The 22,013-nt window shown below is 34.3% G+C and overlaps 1 long non-coding RNA gene across 1 annotated transcript; it reads right to left on the bottom strand.

Annotated features, from left to right (window-relative positions):
* Nucleotides 1–16,009: 16,009 nt before the first annotated feature.
* Nucleotides 16,010–16,996, bottom strand: LOC111892820 (uncharacterized). Its single transcript, XR_002850687.3, has 2 exons — nucleotides 16,842–16,996; nucleotides 16,010–16,693 (listed from the first exon to the last, which is right to left on the bottom strand). It is a non-coding gene; the product is annotated as an uncharacterized LOC111892820 (long non-coding RNA).
* Between the last annotated feature and the right edge of the window lie 5,017 nt (nucleotides 16,997–22,013).

The raw sequence follows: 22,013 nt of genomic DNA, 5'->3' as shown, positions 1-22,013 counted from the left end.
AAGGCCATAAGATACGAGTCGTTCCTACTAAGTTACCTTTATACTGGAAGAGGTTTCACTCTCCGGCCTGGAGAGATTTGAGAACGGCTCGGAACGAAACTGCGGAAAGAGAGGCTCACAAGGGCAGATGGCTAAAATTCTCTCAATAGAGATGCGGGGATCCAACCTAATCGTGTATCTAGCAACGGGAAACAACGATTTACCTAACACATAGTGTGAGTAGTGTAACCACTAACTCACTAAATTGTATCATTTTAAGGGTGAATTATCGTGACGAATACGAGGAAAAGACAATTCCCGGGTTCCATATACTGGCTCCCTCGGTCTTCCCCGTATCTTTGACTGGAATCGACGTTGGTTTCCTTCGGGTAGTTTCCTAGGGTTCTCTTCTCGTATGGACATATTGAATTTCTACTCCGCCTTCCTTCTGATTCCGACTCTGGGTGTCACCGCTTCATGATGGATGACTGGAATCTCGGAAGTTTAGGCAAATTTCTCACCAATGTCCCTAAAAGAATACGGGCACTTGGTGCATTCAATAGTCTCGACCCAGTTCATTTATTTCCGAACAGGAAATCTTCTCGATGAACCTCCTCGGGGTCGGAATCAACTCTTCTGTCAAGCACTGAAGTGGGTTTTTCTACAGGGTTCGCGCGAGAATGGAAATGTCTAAATAATCCTAAGAGATTATTAACATTTTACTGTATGATCCATATCGAGTCCTGCTACGATTACACAGGGTATACAAATCATATATAGCTTAGATCCGATAGGCCTTCGAATTTGTGATACTACTCTAGAACCACATCCCAACGAGGAAAAGGAAATAGGGCGAAACCACACATTCTTAGCCTATGGGATCCTTATTATATATAACCTTGGGAGTATACCCTCTGTAGTTGTAGGTATATCAATAAGGATCTTTTTAGTTATTCACGCAAGGTTGTTTATGTGTCCTAAAATACCCGTATGGTATTTTAATTCTTGTTTGATTCTTATCTTCTGATTATGATTCTGGGATTAGTGTGAATCTTTTAGCGTTCTAAAATACTCCTATAGTATTTTAACTTTATGTATGGCTCTAGCAAATCCTAGTTGGTAAGTTTCAGACCTGTTGTACACCACTATCACTCCCGAGCACACGTTCATCGCATCTCGGATAAATGTAGTTGATTAGGTTACATTTATCCCAGCTTACGATTACATAACTGCCCAGGTTTGACTGTAGTGCTCAACATCCGATGACTCTTATTATTGTTCTTCTTGTGATACTTTTGTTCGAGTGTTTAGGTTTTGGATGTTATTATACTTTGGTAAAATATGGTTATATTTTAAAGTATAATTCTTGGTCAGAGTGTTTTATCCCATTGCGTTTATAGGTTGTATATCTTTTATGAATTGATATACTTAGCTCACTATAAACAATGCTCTGATACCAATCTGTCACACCCCAAAACCGGAACGGCGGAAACGTTCTGGGGTGGATGATGTCATGTCAAGTATCACAACACATGCATATAATAATCAAAGTACAACAAAACATTGCATAAATAGTAATAGTTTTACATGGTTACATTACAATACACAAAAGTAATACAAGTAATACAGACAGATATATATATATATATATATATATATATATATATATATATATATATATATATATATATATATGTATATATGTACAGCGAGGCACCAAGCCATCTTCATCAACAGCTCCGAGATGTACCTGTCTAATGCTAACCTGAGAATACAAGTTATTTGAAAAACGAGTATCAGCATTTTTACAAATGCTGGTGAGTTCATAAGCATTTAGTGACGTTTTCATTCAAATAACTTTAATAAAAGTAGTAGTTTAAGTGTTTACTGTGTATTAGAGTTCTTTCCAGAAAATCCTATATTGTCTTTAATAGAGCAGCCTTCTACCAAGACTGGTCAGTGTTATGTGATAAAAGTAGTTTTCCCTAAGTTGCTATCATTATCAAAATACTGAATTTGATTATTGAGGAAAGCAAACGACATCAGGGAATATCATATGCCTCAGCAGTGAGGACTGCTGACTAAGGCAAGGAACCATAGACTCCAGGAAAGTATCAAACGAACGACACGCCTGGTTCAGTCTAACAAGTGGAGACACAGACCCCAGAAGGTACCAAATGAAAGGTACAACTAGTAAGGTCTAAAACAGTGAACACAGTGAATACAGTGGATTCTTTGAATACAGTGGATACAGACCCCAGACAACATCAAATGAAAGATACGTCTTGTAAGGTCAAAACAGAGGAGACAGACCCCAGACAGTATCAAATGAAAGATATGTCTTGTAAGGTCAAAACAGAGGAGACAGACCCCAGACAGTATCAAATGAAAGATACGTCTTGTAAGGTCAAAACAGAGTGATTCTGAAAATGAGTTACCAACATACAGTGTAAATTGATGGTGAAATACCATTACCTTAAAGCCAATGAATTATAAGGTAACCCGGGATACTCGTAACCATACTGAATAGAGTACCAGACGCCCTATAAGCGTCTAAGATGTGACATTTGTCACCCGTTGGCTTGGTAGGCCGAGACTGTAGCTAGCAGTCTGGGTGCGGGGTTGTCAATCCCGTATAGATCTATACACACAATGTCCACTCTCCCTACAGGAGACTCTGGTTACCAACTAGACGACGGAGGAGGCCGTGTCCTGAAGATGCATCCCAAATAGTGGGTAGAGACTTCCAACTAGTGCGTTTCTAATGTAAGTGCTGAACTAGAGGTAGAGACTCTTAACTGAATTGACTGAAGTAAACCCGTATGTCCATGCTTGTGTACATAATATATAACTAATGAATCAAACGACCTTTGGATGGACATCCGATCCCACCAGACCACATCTCAACGAAGAAAAGGAAATAGGGCGGACAAGCCTTCCTAAGTCCTTCAACCATTATTTATATGCATCTATACAAGCACATACATACATCCAAGGTTCTAAAAAGCTCGCCATGGCGCACCATGGCTCCAAGGCTTGCACCTGCCGCCAAGCTTTGCCAAAACGCCGCCGTAAATCATATATGTGTATAAAAATGAATAATAGTTGAAGATACATATAAAAATATTAATTATATAGAAAATTGCCGCCTTAAGTAACGCCTTACAGACGCTGTGACTCGCCAAGGCTCGGAAAAACTTGAGGCTTGACATTGCCGCCAAGTCACGCCTTACGTTATTTAGAACCTTGCATACATCTAACTACGCTTGAGTGGGTATCAAGTAAAAGTGATTCTCGTGAAGTAGGAGTGTCTAACAAGTGAAGTAAGAGCGGTCGCAAGTGAAGTAGGAGTGTCTAACAAGTGAAGTAAGAGCGTATCAAGTATAAGTGAAGTAAAGGCGATATCAAGTATAAGTGAAGTAGAATCATATCACTAAGTAAGAGAGTGAATAAGTATAAGCGTTCATCAGGTATAAGTGTATCACGAAAGAAATGCGTTATCAAGTAGGAGTTTACAATAAGTGAAAGCGAAGCAGCGATAACTAACAAGTATAAGTATTTGACGTGAAAGAGAAATTTGAAGAAAACCTTTATATTTAGGAAAAACCGCATTTTGTATTCTTTGGTAAAATTAGTGTGAAAACCTTTAGAAATCTTTGGAAGCTTTATAAATCGGTTTGAAATGATTTTGAATAAAACAATATAAGTAAGAGTTTGAAACAATTGAAAGCCATTATAGTGTCCTACTCAGTAAAACAGTGTACAGTGGTAAAATCTTGTGCATGCGGGTTATCAATCACATGTGATTGATATGATAACTGGAATGTTTAACTTGTATTCCCCCCTATAAAACATGTAAAAACATTGAAAAGGTTCATTCAGGGGTATGAACTCACCTGGTGTAAGTAGGTCCGACGAAGGTGCCGTTTGGGCGTTCGGTGTCACGCAAGGACTTGAACACACACAATGACCTATTTAACATATGATAACATATGTTCACATACAATTAGCATATTTAATACTAATTAAACAAATATACGTGCTCACAGGAGCGGAAAACACTTTGGTTAAGTGTTTGGGTGTCCCGGGTAGCGTTTAAGGGTGTGAATGGCTAAGGAATGGAGCTTGCTATCCAAGAGTACACTCCCAATGTTGTGTTTACGGCCCAGGGACATCTCACCATGAGTTTACGGCCGTAAACTCATGGTGATGGGTTCTAGGGTGTTTAAGGCTTCTAGCTTGTTCATGGGATTTTTCTAAGTACTTTTCATAAAAGGCATGAGTGGTTTTAAGGCTTATAAGGGAACCTTATAGGAGTTTACGACCGTAAACTCTCAATCTTAGAGTTAAGTGAAGTTTTAAGCCCCTATTACCTTTCTAGCAATTTCTAATGGAGTGTGATGCCATTTTGGGGGATTAAAACCATCATTTGGATGTGTTTTGGGGAGTTTACGGCCTAGAAACTTGCTTGGGCCGTAAACTCCTTTTTATCCCTCCATTTCTTGTGTTTAAGCCCTTAATTCAATCCTAGTATTTTATGGTCAATGTCTAAGGCCATTTGGGGGACAAAAACCAACATTTTGGCTTGGTTTGGGGAGTTTACGGCCTTGACACATGTCTGGGCCGTAAACTCCTATTAATCCTCCAATTCTTAATGTTTAAGTGATCTAAACCCAAGAGAATAAGCCCCTAATTTATGTGTTAAATCCTAGGGTGGTGTAGGAGTGTTTTGGAGGCATTTTGACTTAGTTTAGAGGTGTTTACGGCCTTGGCATATGCCTGGGCCGTAAACTCTCTTTTAGGCCTCAAAATGATTGTTTTAAATGTGCAAACACTCCTAGGCTAATTCCCATATTTAGTTCCAAGCTTTTGGGGACTTTTGGGGGTCATTTTGGCCTCATTTTAGGTGTTTACGGCCTAAGGAGGAGCTTAGGTCGTAAACTCCTTTTCAACAGCTTCTAGGTTCGATTTCTAAGCTATAAACATGAATCAATATGTTTAGAATAGGCTAGGGTAAGCGGACTTACAATTTGGAAGCGTTTGGTTGTGGATTCGAGGCGAAAACGGGTCTAGAGAGAGTATAGAGAGAGAGGGTGGAAAAGCTCCAAATGGAGTCCACTCACCCTTTTATAGGGTTTTGAGTCGGGGCTAAATGGAATTCTACCCAATACTGCCGTTAAACGGGGCTTTTGGTCGCACCCGATTTAGTGGTCGTAATAATAAAAACTAACTTTTCCAACTAAATGGAAATGTGTAATACGAGTTTTTATTTTCTTTTATCACGACTTAACGGCATGTTAAATGTAAACAAATGGAATGTTTACTAAATTGACGCCCTCTAATTAACGGAACTTTTATACAGTGGAATATTCCGTTAACGGTAACGGGGAAATGTAACGGGACAACTTGGGTTGTCACATCATCCCCCCGTTAGAGGGAATTTCGTCCCGAAATTCAAGTCTAAGCAAGGAAGTAGGTATGAATGGCCAAGTAGAGGTAAGATAGTACTTCCTATACGGTTGTCCTCGCATTCCCAAGTGAACTCCAGTCTGTGTTTGTCATTCCGACAGACCTTCACGTACGGGATGCGGATTCCGTCTAGTGTAGCTAGTGGGTTCCAACTGGTGTATCTACAAGGTTAGGGTTCTCAATGGATTATATCAAGATGAGTGAGGCATGAAGAGTGTTGTCGGGAAATCACGTATCAAGTCTAAGGAGTGGATCGATCAGGTGTGAAGCTTGCGGGGTATCCGAAGGTAGTAGCGGCCTGAAAAGGGTTGGACCAAATCTCCATAAGGATTCTCATATGGTCCTAAGCTCTCAGAATGGGTAGAGCTTTTCAGTACTAAGTACATAGTGTACTTCTATGGCAAGATCATCACTGGTGTGATCGCCATTCCGAAGTTCCTAACGTTCTCACTCGTACTGTGTGTGTAGTCCTTCAGGTTGGTTCTTAGAAATCTCAAGTGCTCTTTGGTTTCGCGTTTCCTGTCAACTGGCTGATAGAGACTTTCTAGATCGTCGAGTGGGTTGCGTGACTATGGTTATCGATTTGCTATAGAGGGTCTATCCCAAACTCGTGCAAAATGGACCTGCACTAACGATGCTTGAGATACGAAAACCCTGAGGGTCGTGGAGATAGGGTTTCACTAGACGAGTGTTGGACTATCTTGGGAGGTGGTTCTTCTATCTCAGCGTGAGATAGTATTCATGGAACACCTAATAGTTCAAGGAATCTCTAAGACTGTGGTTTATTCTAGCGTGGAAAGTGCATGTTCCAGCATAACCCTTCGACTAACACCAGGGCTGGTGTCAAGCCTATGATCTCTTTGGGATATGGGTCAAGAGGCTTAACGTAACTACTTTCGTACATGGCCAAGTATTCTTGGCTGCGAAGGTTATCCTGTGGTTCTCGGTATCCTAGTGTTCAATTCGGAAAGTGTAATTCATCGTCAACAGGGCGACGACGATTTCCTCCTTGCGAGAGGGTGGAGGATGATAAGCACCACTTGTCTATAACTGGGTGGACGAGGTGCATGAGTAGTGCGAGCATCTACTGCAACTACTCTTCCGAAGGTTCTGAGTTTTCTCGGTCTAGGTCAAAGCTAGTGGGTATAGAGTCTTCATCACTCGGAAATTTACTGGCTCAACTCGCAGTGATTCTCTTGACTCCGACTCCTATGTTATGGAATAGGGTGAGAGTGTTTTGCGAAGAGGTCCGTGGTAGAGCTCATGCTTGGCTTAACCGCCAATACTTGATGTATGCCAACAGTATACCTGGTTATAGTGGTCAGCCTTATGAGTTCTATTCTCTGGGTTCACGAACCTGATGTGCGAGGTGCGAAGGGTCTCTCGGGGGATTCTACGGAGTATGCTTCGGATGGTGGTCGTCTTCTTAGAGTATCTGCAGTTCCTTTCGCTTCGGTGTTTATCTGACTACGAGGGGTCGGTCACAGTGTACGGTACCCTCCCTTGGGTACTTCGGAAGGTTTGAGATAAGGGGAACGATTGACGGATCGCATTATGTTTGATTATTTGAGTTAGGTTTAGGTTCGGAAGAACCTTTATTTGCCGACATGGCTATGGAGAAAGTTCTTTTACACAACACTAAGAATGTACACATGGTTGCACGAAGTCAAACCATGATCAATAGAGTCGTCGAAGTTGGCACACTCCGACATGATGTAAAGTGAAGATCGATAGAGTCATGTGCCGAACAGGCACACAAGTTCTAGGCGTCTCGGGTTTCGTCCTATGTATCACTACCGCGGATACTTGGACCGATAGAGTCGACGCAGAACTACAGAGAGTCCTAAGTGTTTCCGAATAGAGTATCTTTTCATGAACGGATTCTCACGAGGCATTTCTATAATCGCCTCACATATACTAGTCATGTATATTTAAGGTGGGGAGGACTGTTGACTGAGCGACCCCGCCCTAAATCCACAACCAAACGAGAAACAGGAAATGAGGCGGCATTCGCTCACTCTAGGTCTGTCCATCTTAAATATACATGGTCGTAACGTATATGTTTAGCCATTATAGTTTTACCTAATGAATTTTAAATTTTATAGCAGTGCTGCGACTTTTGCCTTACTAGGAAGAATTTACATTTGAATTAGTCTTTTATTGTTCTTAGATTTGTTATTCGAGATCGAGAGACGTACCAAAATCTAATGAGTTCCTTGCCGCTTCTCCCTAAGCAGTAGTGTCATGCTCCTTCTGTGTCTTTGTCTTTCCCTCCGGTTGGGCAGTCCTTCTTGAAGTGTCCCACTTCACCGCATTGGTGGCAAACTGCACGTGTCGCCACATTGGTGGTTGATGTAATACGCTCCACCGGAGTTCTGCATACGCGAGCAGTATGTCCCTTCATGTTGCACCTAGCACAATAGAGTTCCCGGCAGGCACCATGATGATGGTAGCTGCACTTGCTGCAGTGGGGAAGGTCTCCTAGGTATGGTCTTCTTGAGGTCGGGAGGGAAGGATTGCATTGGCGGTGTTAGCATTCAGGTGAGCCATGACAGCTGCTACGGCTGCTGAGACTGCAGCTTGGAACGTAGCTTCATCGAATAAGAGTGTAGGTTTCTTGCTTGTGGATTGGTTACGCTTCTTCAGTGGCATGGCTTTTTTTTCTACATGGAAAGGAATAGAAGATAATGAGAGACGATGGTTAACCCTGGACATTTTTGTCCTGAACGTAGTAGGCATAAACTTTTCCCGTGCCTTGGGTACTGATCGTCTGAGTGTCGACCTACATCCCTATGATGTAGTCCTGGTAATCGAAGTGGGTGTATGAGTATCGGAAAAAGGCCATAAGATACGAGTCGTTCCTACTAAGTTACCTTTATACTGGAAAAGGTTTCACTCTCCCGCCTGGAGAGATTTGAGAACGGATCGGAACGAAACTGCGGAAAGAGAGGCTCACAAGGGCAGATGGCTAAAATTCTCTCAATAGAGATGCGGGGATCCGACCTAATCGTGTATCTAGCAACGGGAAACGACGATTTACCTAACACATAGCGTGAGTAGTGTAACCACTAACTCACTAAATTGTATCATTTTAAGGGTGAATTATCGTGACGAATACGAGGAAAAGACAATTCCCGGGTTCCATATACTGGCTCCCTCGGTCTTCCCCGTATCTTTGACTGGAACCGACGTTGGTTTCCTTCGGGTAGTTTCCTAGGGTTCTCTTCTCGTATGGACATATTGAATTTCTACTCCGCCTTCCTTCTGATTCCGACTCTGGGTGTCACCGCTTCATGATGGATGACTGGAATCTCGGAAGTTTAGGCAAATTTCTCACCAATGTCCTTAAAAGAATACGGGCACTTGGTGCATTCAATAGTCTCGACCCAGTTCATTTATTTCCGAACAGGAAATCTTCTCGATGAACCTCCTCGGGGTCGGAATCAACTCTTCTGTCAAGCACTGAAGTGGGTTTTTCTACAGGGTTCGCGCGAGAATGGAAATGTCTAAATAATCCTAAGAGATTATTAACATTTTACTGTATGATCCATATCGAGTCCTGCTACGATTACACAGGGTATACAAATCATATATAGCTTAGATCCGATAGGCCTTCGAATTTGTGATACTACTCTAGAACCACATCCCAACGAGGAAAAGGAAATAGGGCGAAACCACACATTCTTAGCCTATGGGATCCTTATTATATATAACCTTGGGAGTATACCCTCTGTAGTTGTAGGTATATCAATAAGGATCTTTTTAGTTATTCACGCAAGGTTGTTTATGTGTCCTAAAATACCCGTATGGTATTTTAATTCTTGTTTGATTCTTATCTTCTGATTATGATTCTGGGATTAGTGTGAATCTTTTAGCGTTCTAAAATACTCCTATAGTATTTTAACTTTATGTATGGCCCTAAGCCATCTTCATCAACAGCTTCAAGATTTTTTATTTGTTAATATTTAAACTTGAAAAACTTATGATTATAATTTTTAGAAACAAAATGATAATTTATTTATTTATTATATTTTTTTTTCAAAGTTACGATTTATAAATTCTAATAAGATGTTGATGGTGGGGTTTTTTAATACTATTATATTTATGATGCAGTCAGAGAATTAAAAACTTTTTTGACATATGAAATGTGTTTCTAACTTCTTGGTACATAGTCATAATTGTAAAAAAACTTCTACCGACATATGTTTAAATTGTAGGTGGATAATAATATTTGATTTTAATAATGAGTTTATAACTTATAACGATGAATGTCTGTAACGATGAATATTTATAAGAATATATATGATGATGCATGATGAACATATATTCATATGAATGAAAGATTTAATATTCAAAATAATAGTAAGAACGTTACTTAGCTCTTATACCAAATTTAAAATAACATGATGATGGATTAATTGCTCTGATACCAAATTTAACAACATGACGGAATTAAGAAAGATTAAGATAAGATTATACCTAAATGATGCGGTGGATTATATTGATGATGGATTATGTTGAATATTTGGATGATTATGTGGATAATTTGGATAGAACTCTACTATTCAGAAATAGAACAACTATTTCAACATAGAAGACAATTGAGATCAACTCAAGTCTCAAACACTCAAACTTAACTTGTTTATTTCATATATGCGAAAACCCTATTTATAGGCTCAAGAGAGCCGGTTACAATTATTGTTGCAATCGTTTGATTGCAATACGACATACATATTTACATTATAGCCCCCTAGACTATTGAGGGTTTCACACTTTATGTTACATCACAAATAATACAACCGACACTTAATAATTATCCTACCGACAAATACAAATAATTCTACCAACACTTTACATAATTAAAAATATAATAATCCCTTCCACATTGAAAAGACAGGTGTCTTCAATAATGGCTTTTTACGTCATTGATTACGTCATTAGGTGTCTTCAATAATGGCTTTTTACGTCATTGCTTACGTTATTCCTCCCGTTAATCTTCAATAATGGCTTTTTATGGCATTGCTTGCGTGATTCCTCCCGCCTCCAAAAAAGCAGATATTTTTTAATTCTTGTGTTAGTCTTCCATGAATAGTGTTGCTTCTTATCTGGGTTGCTTTATGATGGCTTCCATTCTCTTGTTAGTGTGTCTGCTATATGGTTGTTGGCACTTTTGATATACTTGAGGTATGGGTGAGATTGATGTAATTGTAATTGCCAAACTTAAAGTGTGTAACCCTCAATAGTCTAGGGGGCTATAATATAAATATGTATGTCGTATTGCAATCAAACGATTGCAACAATAATTGTAACCGGCTCTCTTGAGCCTATGAATCGGGCCTTTGCCCATATGAAATAAACAATTTAAGTTTGAGTGTTTAAGACTTGAGTTGATCTCAATTGTCTTCTCTGTTGAAATAGTTGTTCTATTTCTGAATAGCAGAGTTCTATCCAAATTATCCACATAACCATCCAATTATTCAACATAATCCATCATCAAGATAATCCACCGCATTATTCAGGTATAATATTCTCTTAATCTTTATTAATTCCGTCATCGCTTTAAATTTGGTATGAAAGCAATTAATCTGTCATCATGTTATTTTAAATTTGGTATCAGAGCTAAGTAACGTTCTTACTATTATTTTGAATATTAAATCTTCCGTTCATATGAATATATGTTCATCATGCATCATCATATATATTCTTATAAATATTCATCGTTACAAACATTCATCGTTATAAGTTATTATCATAAACTCATTATTAAAATCAAATACTACTATCCACCTACAATTTAAACATATGTCGGTAGAAGGTTTTTTACAATTATGACTATGTACCAAGAAGTTAGAAACACATTTCATATGTCAAAGAGGTTTTTAGTTCTCTAACTTCATCATAAATATAATAGTATTAAAAAACCCCACCATCAACATCTTATTAGAATTTATAAATCGTAACTTTGGAAGAAAAAATAAATTATCATTTTTAAAAATTATAATCATGAGTTTTTCAAGTTTAAATATTAACGAAGAAAAAATCTTGAAGACAAAATAACAAGAATAATTTATTAAATATGTCTCAAGAAATAAAATATACACCCATCATTATTAATAACGAAGAAAATGAACTGGAATACTCTTTTGATGCTCAAGAGAGCCGGTTACAATTATTGTTGCAATCGTTTGATTGCAATACGACATACATATTTACATTATAGCCCCCTAAACTATTGTGGGTTACACACATTATGTTACATCACAAATAATACAACGGACACTTAATGATTATCCTACCGAGACTTCTATTTAATTACGTAAAAATAACAATCCCTTCCACGTTGAAAGGACATGTGTCTTAAATTAAGGATTGTTATTTTTACGTAATTAAATAGAAGTGTCGGTAGGATAATTATTAAGTGTCGGTTGTATTATTTGTGATGTAACATAAAGTGTGTAACCCTCAATAGTCTAGGGGGCTATAATGTAAATATGTATGTCGTATTGCAATCAAACGATTGCAACAATAATTGTAACCGGCTCTCTTGAGCCTATAAATAGGGCCTTTGCCCATATGAAAGTGTTTAAGACTTGAGTTGATCTCAATTGTCTTCTCTGTTGAAATAGTTGTTCTATTTCTAAATAGCAGAGCCCTATCCAAATTATCCACATAATCATCCAATCATTCAACATAATCCAGCATCAATATAATCCACGACATCATTCATGTATAATCTTCTCTCAATGAGTTATATTTAAAATTATGTTTTTCAGATAGTGTAAAATTTAATTTTCTTATAGCATCTTTATTAATATTATTTTTATTAATTAGAGCATCAAAAGTGTATCCCGATTCATTTTCTTCGTTATTAATAATGATTGGTGTATGTTCTATTTCTTGAGACATATTTATAAATTATTCTTGTTATTTTATTTTCAAGATTTTTTATTTGTTAATATTTAAATTTGAAAAACTTATGATTATAATTTTTAGAAACAAAATGATAATTTATTTATTTATTATATTTTTTTTCAAAGTTACGATTTATAAATTCTAATAAGATGTTGATGGTGGGGTTTTTTAATACTATTATATTTATGATGCAGTTAGAGAATTAAAAACTTTTTTGACATATGAAATGTGTTTCTAACAGTCATAATTGTAAAAAAAACTTCTACCGACATATGTTTAAATTGTAGGTGGATAATAATATTTGATTTTAATAATGAGTTTATAACTTATAACGATGAATGTTTGTAACGATTAATATTCATATGAATGAAAGATTTAACATTCAAAATAATAGTAAGAACGTTACTTAGCTCTGATACCAAATTCAAAATAACATGATGACGGATTAATTGCTCTGATATCAAATTTAACAACATGACGGAATTAAGAAAGATTAAGATAAGATTATACCTGAATGATGCAGTGGATTATATTGATGATGGATTACGTTGAATAATTGGATGGTTATGTGGATAATTTGGATAGAACTCTGCTATTCAGAAATAGAACGACTATTTCAACAGAGAAGACAATTGAGATCAACTCAAGTCTTAAACACTCAAACTTAACTTGTTTATTTCATATGGGCAAAGACCCTATTTATAGGCTCAAGAGAGTCGGTTACAATTATTGTTGCAATCGTTTGATTGCAATACGATATACATATTTACATTATAGCCCCCTAGACTATTGAGGGTTACACACTTTGTGTTACATCAAAAATAATACAACCGACACTTAATAATTATCCTACCGACAAATACAAATAATTCTACCAACACTTTACATAATTAAAAATAAAATAATCCCTTCCACATTGAAAAGACAGGTGTCTACAATAATGGCTTTTTACTTCATTGCTTACGTCATTAGGTGTCTTCAATAATGGCTTTTTACGTCATTGCTTACGTTATTCCTCCCGTTAATCTTCAATAATGGCTTTCTATGTCATTGCTTACGTCATTCCTCCCGCCTCCGAAAAAGCAGATATTTTTTAATTCTTGTGTTAGTCTTCCATGAATAGTGTTGCTTCTTATCTGGGTTGCTTTATGATGGCTTCCATTCACTTGTTAGTGTGTCTGCTATGTGGTTGTTGGCACTTTTGATATACTTGAGGTATGGGTGAAATTGATGTAATTGTAATTGCCAAACTTAAAGTGTGTAGCCCTCAATAGTCTATGGGGCTATAATGTAAATATGTATGTCGTATTGCAATCAAACGATTACAACAATAATTGTAACCGGCTCTCTTGAGCCTATAAATAGGGCCTTTGCCCATATGAAATAAACAAGTTAAGTTTGAGTGTTTAAGACTTGAGTTGATCTCAATTGTCTTCTCTGTTGAAATAGTTGTTATATTTCTGAATAGCAGAGTTCTATCCAAATTATCCACATAACCATCCAATTATTCAACATAATCCATCATCAATATAATCCACCGCATCATTCATGTATAATCTTCTCTTAATCTTTATTAATTCCGTCATGTCTTTAAATTTGGTATGAGAGCAATTAATCCTTCATCATGTTATTTTAAATTTGGTATCAGAGCTAAGTAACGTTCTTCCTATTATTTTGAATATTAAATCTTTCGTTCATATGAATATATGTTCATCATGCATCATCATATATATATTCTTATAAATATTCATCGTTACAAACATTCATCGTTATAAGTTATTATCATAAACTCATTATTAAAATCAAATACTACTATCCACCTACAATTTAAACATATGTCGGTAGAAGGTTTTTTACAATTATGACTATGTACCAAGAAGTTAGAAACGCATTTCATATGTCAATGAGGTTTTTAATTCTCTAACTGCATCATAAATATAATAGTATTAAAAAACCCCACCATCAACATCTTATTAGAATTTATAAATCGTAACTTTGAAAGAAAAAATAAATTATCATTTTGTTTCTAAAAGTTATGATCATGAGTTTTTCAAGTTTAAATATTAACAAATAAAAAATCTTGAAGATAAATAACAAGAATAATTTATTAAATATGTCTCAAGAAATAGAAAATACGCCAATCATTATTAATAACGAAGAAAATGAAGTGGGATACACTTTTGATGCTCAAGAGAGCCGATTACAATTATTGTTGCATTCGTTTGATTGCAATACGATATACATATTTACATTATAGCCCCTAGACTATTGAGGGTTACACACTTTATGTTACATCACAAATAATACAATCGACACTTAATAATTATCCTACCGACACTTCTATTTAATTACGTAAAAATAACAATCCTTTCCACGTTGAAAGGACATGTGTCTTAAATAAAGGATTGTTATTTTTACGTAATTAAATAGAAGTGTTGGTAGGATAATTATTAAGTGTCGGTTGTATTATTTGTGATGTAACATAAAGTGTGTAACCCTCAATAGTCTAGGGGCTATAATGTACATATGTATGTCGTATTCCAATCAAATGATTGCAACAATAATTGTAACCGGCTCTCTTGAGCCTATAAATAGGGCCTTTGCCCATATGAAATAAACAAGTTAAGTTTGAATGTTTAAGACTTGAGTTGATCTCAATTGTCTTCTCTGTTGAAATAGTTGTTCTATTTCTGAATAGCAGAGCCCTATCAAAATTATTCACATAATCATCCAATCATTCAACATAATCCCGCATCAATATAATCCACCGCATCATTCATTTATAATCTTCTCTCAATGAGTTATATCTAAAATTATGTTTTTCAGATAGTATAAAATTTAATTTTCTTATAGCATCTTTATTAATAATATTTTTATTAATTAGAGCATCAAAAGTGTATCCCGATTCATTTTCTTCGTTATTAATAATGATTGGTGTGTGTTCTATTTCTTGAGACGTATTTATAAATTATTCTTGTTATTTTATTTTCAAGATTTTTTATTTGTTAATATTTAAATTTGAAAAACTTATGATTATAATTTTTAGAAACAAAATGATAAGTTTTTTTCTCAAAGTTATGATTTATAAATTCTAATAAGATGTTGATGGTGGGGTTTTTAATACTATTATATTTATGATGCAGTCAGAGAATTAAAAACTTTTTTGACATATGAAATGTATTTCTAACTTCTTGGTACGTAGTCATAATTGTAAAAAAACTTCTACCGACATATGTTTAAATTGTAGGTGGATAATAATATTTGATTTTAATAATGAGTTTATAACTTATAACGATGAATGTTTGTAACGATGAATATTTATAAGAATATATATGATGATGCATGATGAACATATATTCATATGAATGAAAGATTTAATATTCAAAATAATAGTAAGAACGTTACTTAACTCTGATACCAAATTTAAAATAACATGATGACGGATTAATTGCTCTGATACCAAATTTGAAGACATGGCAGAATTAATAAAGATTAAGAGAAGATTATACCTGAATGATGCGGTGGATTATATTGATGATAGATTATGTTGAATGATTGAATGATTATGTGGATAATTTGGATAGGGCTCTGCTATTCAGAAATAGAACAACTATTTCAACAGAGAAGACAATTGAGATCAACTCAAGTCTTAAACACTCAAACTTAACTTGTTTATTTCATATGGGCAAATGCCCTATTTATAGACTCAAGAGAGCCGGTTACAATTATTGTTGCAATCATTTGATTGCAATACGACAAACATATATTTACATTTTAGACCCCTAGACTATTGAGGGTCACACACTTTATGTTACATCACAAATAATACAACCGATACTTAATAATTATCCTACGGACACTTTACATAATTAAAAATATAATAATCCCTTCCACATTGAAAAGACAGGTGTCTTCAATAATGGCTTTTTACGTCATTGCTTACGTCATTAGGTGTCTTCAATAATGTGTTCAATCATGGCTTTTTACGTCATTGCTTACGTTATTCCTCCCGTTAATTTTCCATGAATGGTGTTTCTTCTGTGTTTTCTGAACAGTGACTGCAATGGTGTCTTGGTGCATGCATAATATGTTTACAAAGTTGTTTTTTGATATCAGCATGTAATTCAGCTAATTATTGAGAAAACTTTTCGAAAGGTTGTTCGAAGGTTTCAATTGATTTCATTGCTTCCGGAGTGATTTCACTGTCTGTTAACGAATAGATGATGAAAGTTTTACTAGCGTAATTCACTCTGATTCTTGACTTTTGATCTTTACTGTTGCCTATGCGTGATGATGCTAAATAGACACCGGCGAGTGCAAAAATTAGATGATCCTGTGTTGGTGATTCCAAATTTAAAATAACATGATGATGGATTAATTGCTCTGATACCAAATTTAAAATAACATGATGACGGATTAATTGCTCTGATACCAAATTTGAAGACATGACGGAATTAATAAAGATTAAGAGAAGATTATACCTGAATGATGCGGTGGATTATATTGATGATAAATTATGTTGAATGATTGGATGATTATGTGGATAATTTGGATAGGGCTCTGCTATTCAGAAATAGAACAACTATTTCAACAGAGAAGACAATTGAGATCAACTCAAGTCTTAAACACTCAAACTTAACTTGTTTATTTCATATGGGCAAAGGCCTTATTTATAGGCTCAAGAGAGCAGGTTACAATTATTGTTGCAATCGTTTGATTGCAATACAACATACATATTTACATTATAGGCCCCTAGACTATTGAGGGTTACACACTTTATGTTACATCATAAATAATACAACCGACACTTAATAATTATCTTACCGACACTATTTTAATACAAACGACAAATACAAATAATTCTACCGACACTTTACATAATTAAAAATATAATAATCCCTTCCACAATTAAAAGACATGTGTCTTCAATAATATCTTCAATAATGGCTTTTCACGTCATTGCTTACGTCATTAGGTGTCTTCAGTAATGTCTTAAATAATGGCTTTTTACGTCATTGCTTACGTTATTCCTCCCGTTAATCTTCCATGAATGGTGTTCCTTCTGTGTTTTCTGAACAGTGACTGCAATGGTGTCTTGGTGCATGCATAATATGTTTACAAAGTTGTTTTTTGATATCAGCAGGCAATTCAGCTAATTGATGAGAAAACTTTTCGAAAGGTTGTTCGAAGGTTTCAATTGCTTTCATTGCTTCCGTAGGGATTTCACTGTCTGTTAATGAATAGATGATGAAAGTTTTACTGGCCTAATTCACTCTGATTCTTGACTTTTGATCTTTACCGTTGCCTATGCGTGATGATGCTAAATAGACACCGGCGAGTGCAAAAATTAGATGATCCTATGTTGGTGATTCTCGTGGTAGATCATCTTTTGTTGGTTTTGAGCCGTTGCTTATTCCCATGTTTGCGAAAGTAATATTTGGGACAATTAGTTGAGAGTCTTCATCAAAAATTGGATAGCTAGAATGCATTTTAATGAATAATCCTCTTTCCTGTTTTGCAAATCGTATTTTATAATTTATGATGATAGTTTGCATAGCAGAAGGGAACTCGCCGATGCAGTGTAAATTGGTGCCTTCTAGATAGATGGTGTCGATGAATCCATGAATAAAATAATCCCATAAAGTCATAGGATCTGATAAGTCAACTAAGAAAACTGCTTTAGGACCTGGGCGTCTGGTTACTGGGTAAAAGCCCATCAAAGAATGGACTTCGGTGTATGAAATGAGGTTGTCCCATAATTCAGCAAATTTTTTGGCAGATGGTTTTTTCATTGCTTCTTTTTCTTTAGTTGATAGAATGGATTCAAGGGCAATTTTTGCATTTAATTGGTTAAGGGATATTGGGATGGATACAGGTTTTTGTGGTGTGAAGTTGGATATAGGTTTTTGTGGTGTTAGGAGAACTGTTTTTGAACATTCGACGTTATCTTTTATTACTGCTTTGTATGCTTCGTTGTATGCGCTTTCTGCTTCATTTTTCGTTCTGTAACTTTTGTGAAAGATATTTTTTTTCCAAGAATATATGAACTGGCGACTTCCCAATCGTCATATACTCCTTTGTTTTCTCCGTTGAAAAATACGTACAATTTCTTCATATTTTTATGATCTGTTGTAGTGGTGGATACTCCTCCTGGTTTGGCGTCATGGTTTGTTTTTCTGTTTCGAGTGCTATTTGTGGTTGACTTTCATCGGATGATATTTCTTGAATTTCTTCTTTTGGTTGCTTTGTTGTTGAGCTGCTGGCTGCTTCTTCTTTAGATGCTGGATAAGATGATAGAGTTTGTATTGTTTGTTGTAGTTGCTCTTTTTCACGTTTGACTACTTCAAGTTGTCTGATTAATGATGCTTCTTGCTCCTCTTTTTGTCTGAACTGGTGTTTGACTTGCTTCATGATGGCTTCCATTTCAATATTTCTGCTGAATGAATATTTGCGCATTTTGGGTACCTGAATAATTGCTGAATGATGTTTGCTTTTAATGATGATATGAGAATTTTCATATCAATGTACGCTTTGGTGATATTTTCATATCACTGTATACTTTATCATTGTTTACTTTGGATGGTATTTTCATACCAATATATGCTTTAGCAATGTATACTTTGGATAGGTTAGATATGAGGTTTCCGTCATGTTCTAAACCCAATAATGTTGTCTTCATAGGACTTATTTATCTGAATCAGAATCAGTATCAGTTGTATATGCATAAATATCTATATCTGAATCTATTCTTGAATCTTCTATAGGTTCATACCCGAGATCATATGCAATTTTTAATAAGTTTGTTTCTTTTTCTTTATTAGTCTTTTTTGGACATTCGTAGGCTTTGTGTCCGTCTTCTTGACATATCCAACATTTACAATCTTTTTTATTAAATGGACAGTAATTTGTGTTAGATTGATATTTTTTCTTATATCGTTTTCTGTCTCGAAAATATTTTCTTTCACCTTGTTTATAATATTGTTTATATTTAGGTTTATAAATTTGTTTTTTCCAATTTTTCTTTTTATATTTTTGTTTTTTATTATCTTTACAACCATATTGATTAACTTTACCGGATAAGGTATCACAGCATAAATCAATTCTTGCATCTTGTGTTGTTTTTTTCTCTAAACATTTTTTCTGCATCCATGCTTTTAATCTACTTATCCTTGCTCCTAAGGTATCTGCAATTTTATTTTGTTGTAATGCTTCTTGGAAATCTTTTATTACACTTTGACTTACTAATGATGGTAATTTTTGGTAAAACATGTCTAATGCTATCTTTTTTCTAGTAAAATCTAGATTATAATAATGTTCAGAATACTCGCATATAAATGGGTCTAAATAACACATGTTACAAATTCGTAAGTTAGTTAGATGCCATAATGATTCTAATTGAAAAGCTTCTTGAGATGTTTTATCTTCTATTTGTTTTCCTATGAATTCTTGAATAAGCCGATTTAATACATTTTTAAATGTTTCCATAGCGTCAGTGGTTGCTATCATCATCGTCTCTGTTTCATCGAGAGATGAAAGGAAACGATATGTATTGCCCTGTGTTTTATGTATAATATAATTAAGAAATTTTTTTGGATGTAGATTTCTTAATTCTTCAGTTAGTTGAATTTGAATTCCTATTTTATTACTCCATTCTTGAATTTTTGCTTCGGGATTTTGCTCACAATCAATAAAAAGAATATCTGAATTTGTTGGAAAAGTAAATAGTTTAGGTATATATTTTGGAGGTATTTTTTCCCATTTGTTTTGTTTATTTTTGACCATTCCTTGTCTATATAAAAAATTTTCTTCTAACGAAGGTGGTCCATAAATATATTGACTTTGATAATTATCTTCAACATATGATTGTTTTCGTTTTAATCCAAAATTATTTTGCGATTCTTTACATGGTTTTGAATAAGGGTTTTCATCATCGGATGAAAAATCGTATATCACTTCTGCATCGTTATTATTTTCTATTTATGTGCTATTTTCTTGAATTTCGGATGGAATTTCTAGTGCTGCGAATAATTTAGTTAATGTATCTACTTTTTCTTGTAAAGTTTCCATATTAATAAATTTTTAGTTTCTTTTTATTAGCGGAGTAGTTATTATCGGTTGAAAATTAGTTTCATTTAAAATTCTATTATTAGTCATATTTGGTGATTCAAGTGATAATAAAGGTGTAAATAGTTTATCTATATAAATTCTATCTTCTGTTTTAAATGTAATACTATGATGAGAATTTGTTAATGCATAATTTATTTGATATGTAATAGTAAATGGATGATTCCCTTTTAACATAAAATTTTGTCTTAATAATTTATATCGTACGGTAATACTATTACTTAAATTTTTATCTTTTAGACTTAATCCTAGTTGTATATTAATATCAAATTTTATTTTTCCTTCAATTAAATTTCCTTTTCCTTGTGCAATAATACTTTCTTGATTATTAATTAGACGGTCATCTCTAATTTCTAATTCTATTGGTGTGTCTAAATCGCTAAAAGTACTTTTTAAAATTATTTGAATAGTTGATATATGAATATAAGCGATTTTTGTTCTATCTGGTTCTTTAATATTAGATAATCTATTTCTAATTTGTTGTTTATTTAATATAGGTATAATAATATTTCCTTGAGTTGACTCCATAGGTATTGGTTATTCTCCTAGAATTTTTCCATAATATATAATATTTTTTCTAGAAAAGAAATTTTTCAATGAGTTATATCTAAAATTATGTTTTTCAGATAGTGTAAAATTTGATTTTCTTATAGCATCTATATTAATATTTTTATTAATTAGAGCATCAAAAGTGTATCTCGATTCATTTTCTTCGTTATTAATAGTGATTGGTGTATTTTCTATTTCTTGAGACATATTTAATAAATTATTATTGTTATTTTATCTTCAAGATTTTTTATTTGTTAATATTTAAACTTGGAAAACTCATGATTATAATTTTTAGAAACAAAATGATAATTTTTTTTTTCAAAGTTACGATTTATAAATTCTAATAAGATGTTGATGGTGGGGTTTTTTTAATACTATTATATTTATGATGCAGTCAGAGAATTAAAAACTTTTTTGACATATGAAATGTATTTCTAACTTCTTGGTACATAGTCATAATTGTAAAAAAACTTCTACCGACATATGTTTAAATTGTAGGTGGATAATAATATTTGATTTTAATAATGAGTTTATGATAATAACTTATAACGATGAATATTTATAATAATATATATGATGATGCATGATGAACATATATTCATATGAATGAAAGATTTAATGTTCAAAATAATAGTAAGAACGTTACTTAACTCTGATACCAAATTTAAAATAACATGATGACGGATTAATTGCTCTGATACCAAATTTAAAATAACATGATGATGGATTAATTGCTCTGATACCAAATTTGAAGACATGACGGAATTAATAAAGATTAAGAGAAGATTATACCTGAATGATGCGGTGGATTATATTGATGATGAATTATGTTGAATGATTGGATGATTATGTGGATAATTTGGATAGAGCTCTGCTATTCAAAAATAGAACAACTATTTCACCGGTTACAATTATTGTTGCAATCGTTTGATTGCAATACAACATACATATTTACATTATAGCCCTCTAGACTATTGAGG

Source organism: Lactuca sativa, chromosome 9 (assembly GCF_002870075.4).
Source record: "Lactuca sativa cultivar Salinas chromosome 9, Lsat_Salinas_v11, whole genome shotgun sequence".
NCBI lineage: Eukaryota > Viridiplantae > Streptophyta > Magnoliopsida > Asterales > Asteraceae > Lactuca > Lactuca sativa.
This window is presented reverse-complemented; position numbering and strand designations above follow the sequence as displayed.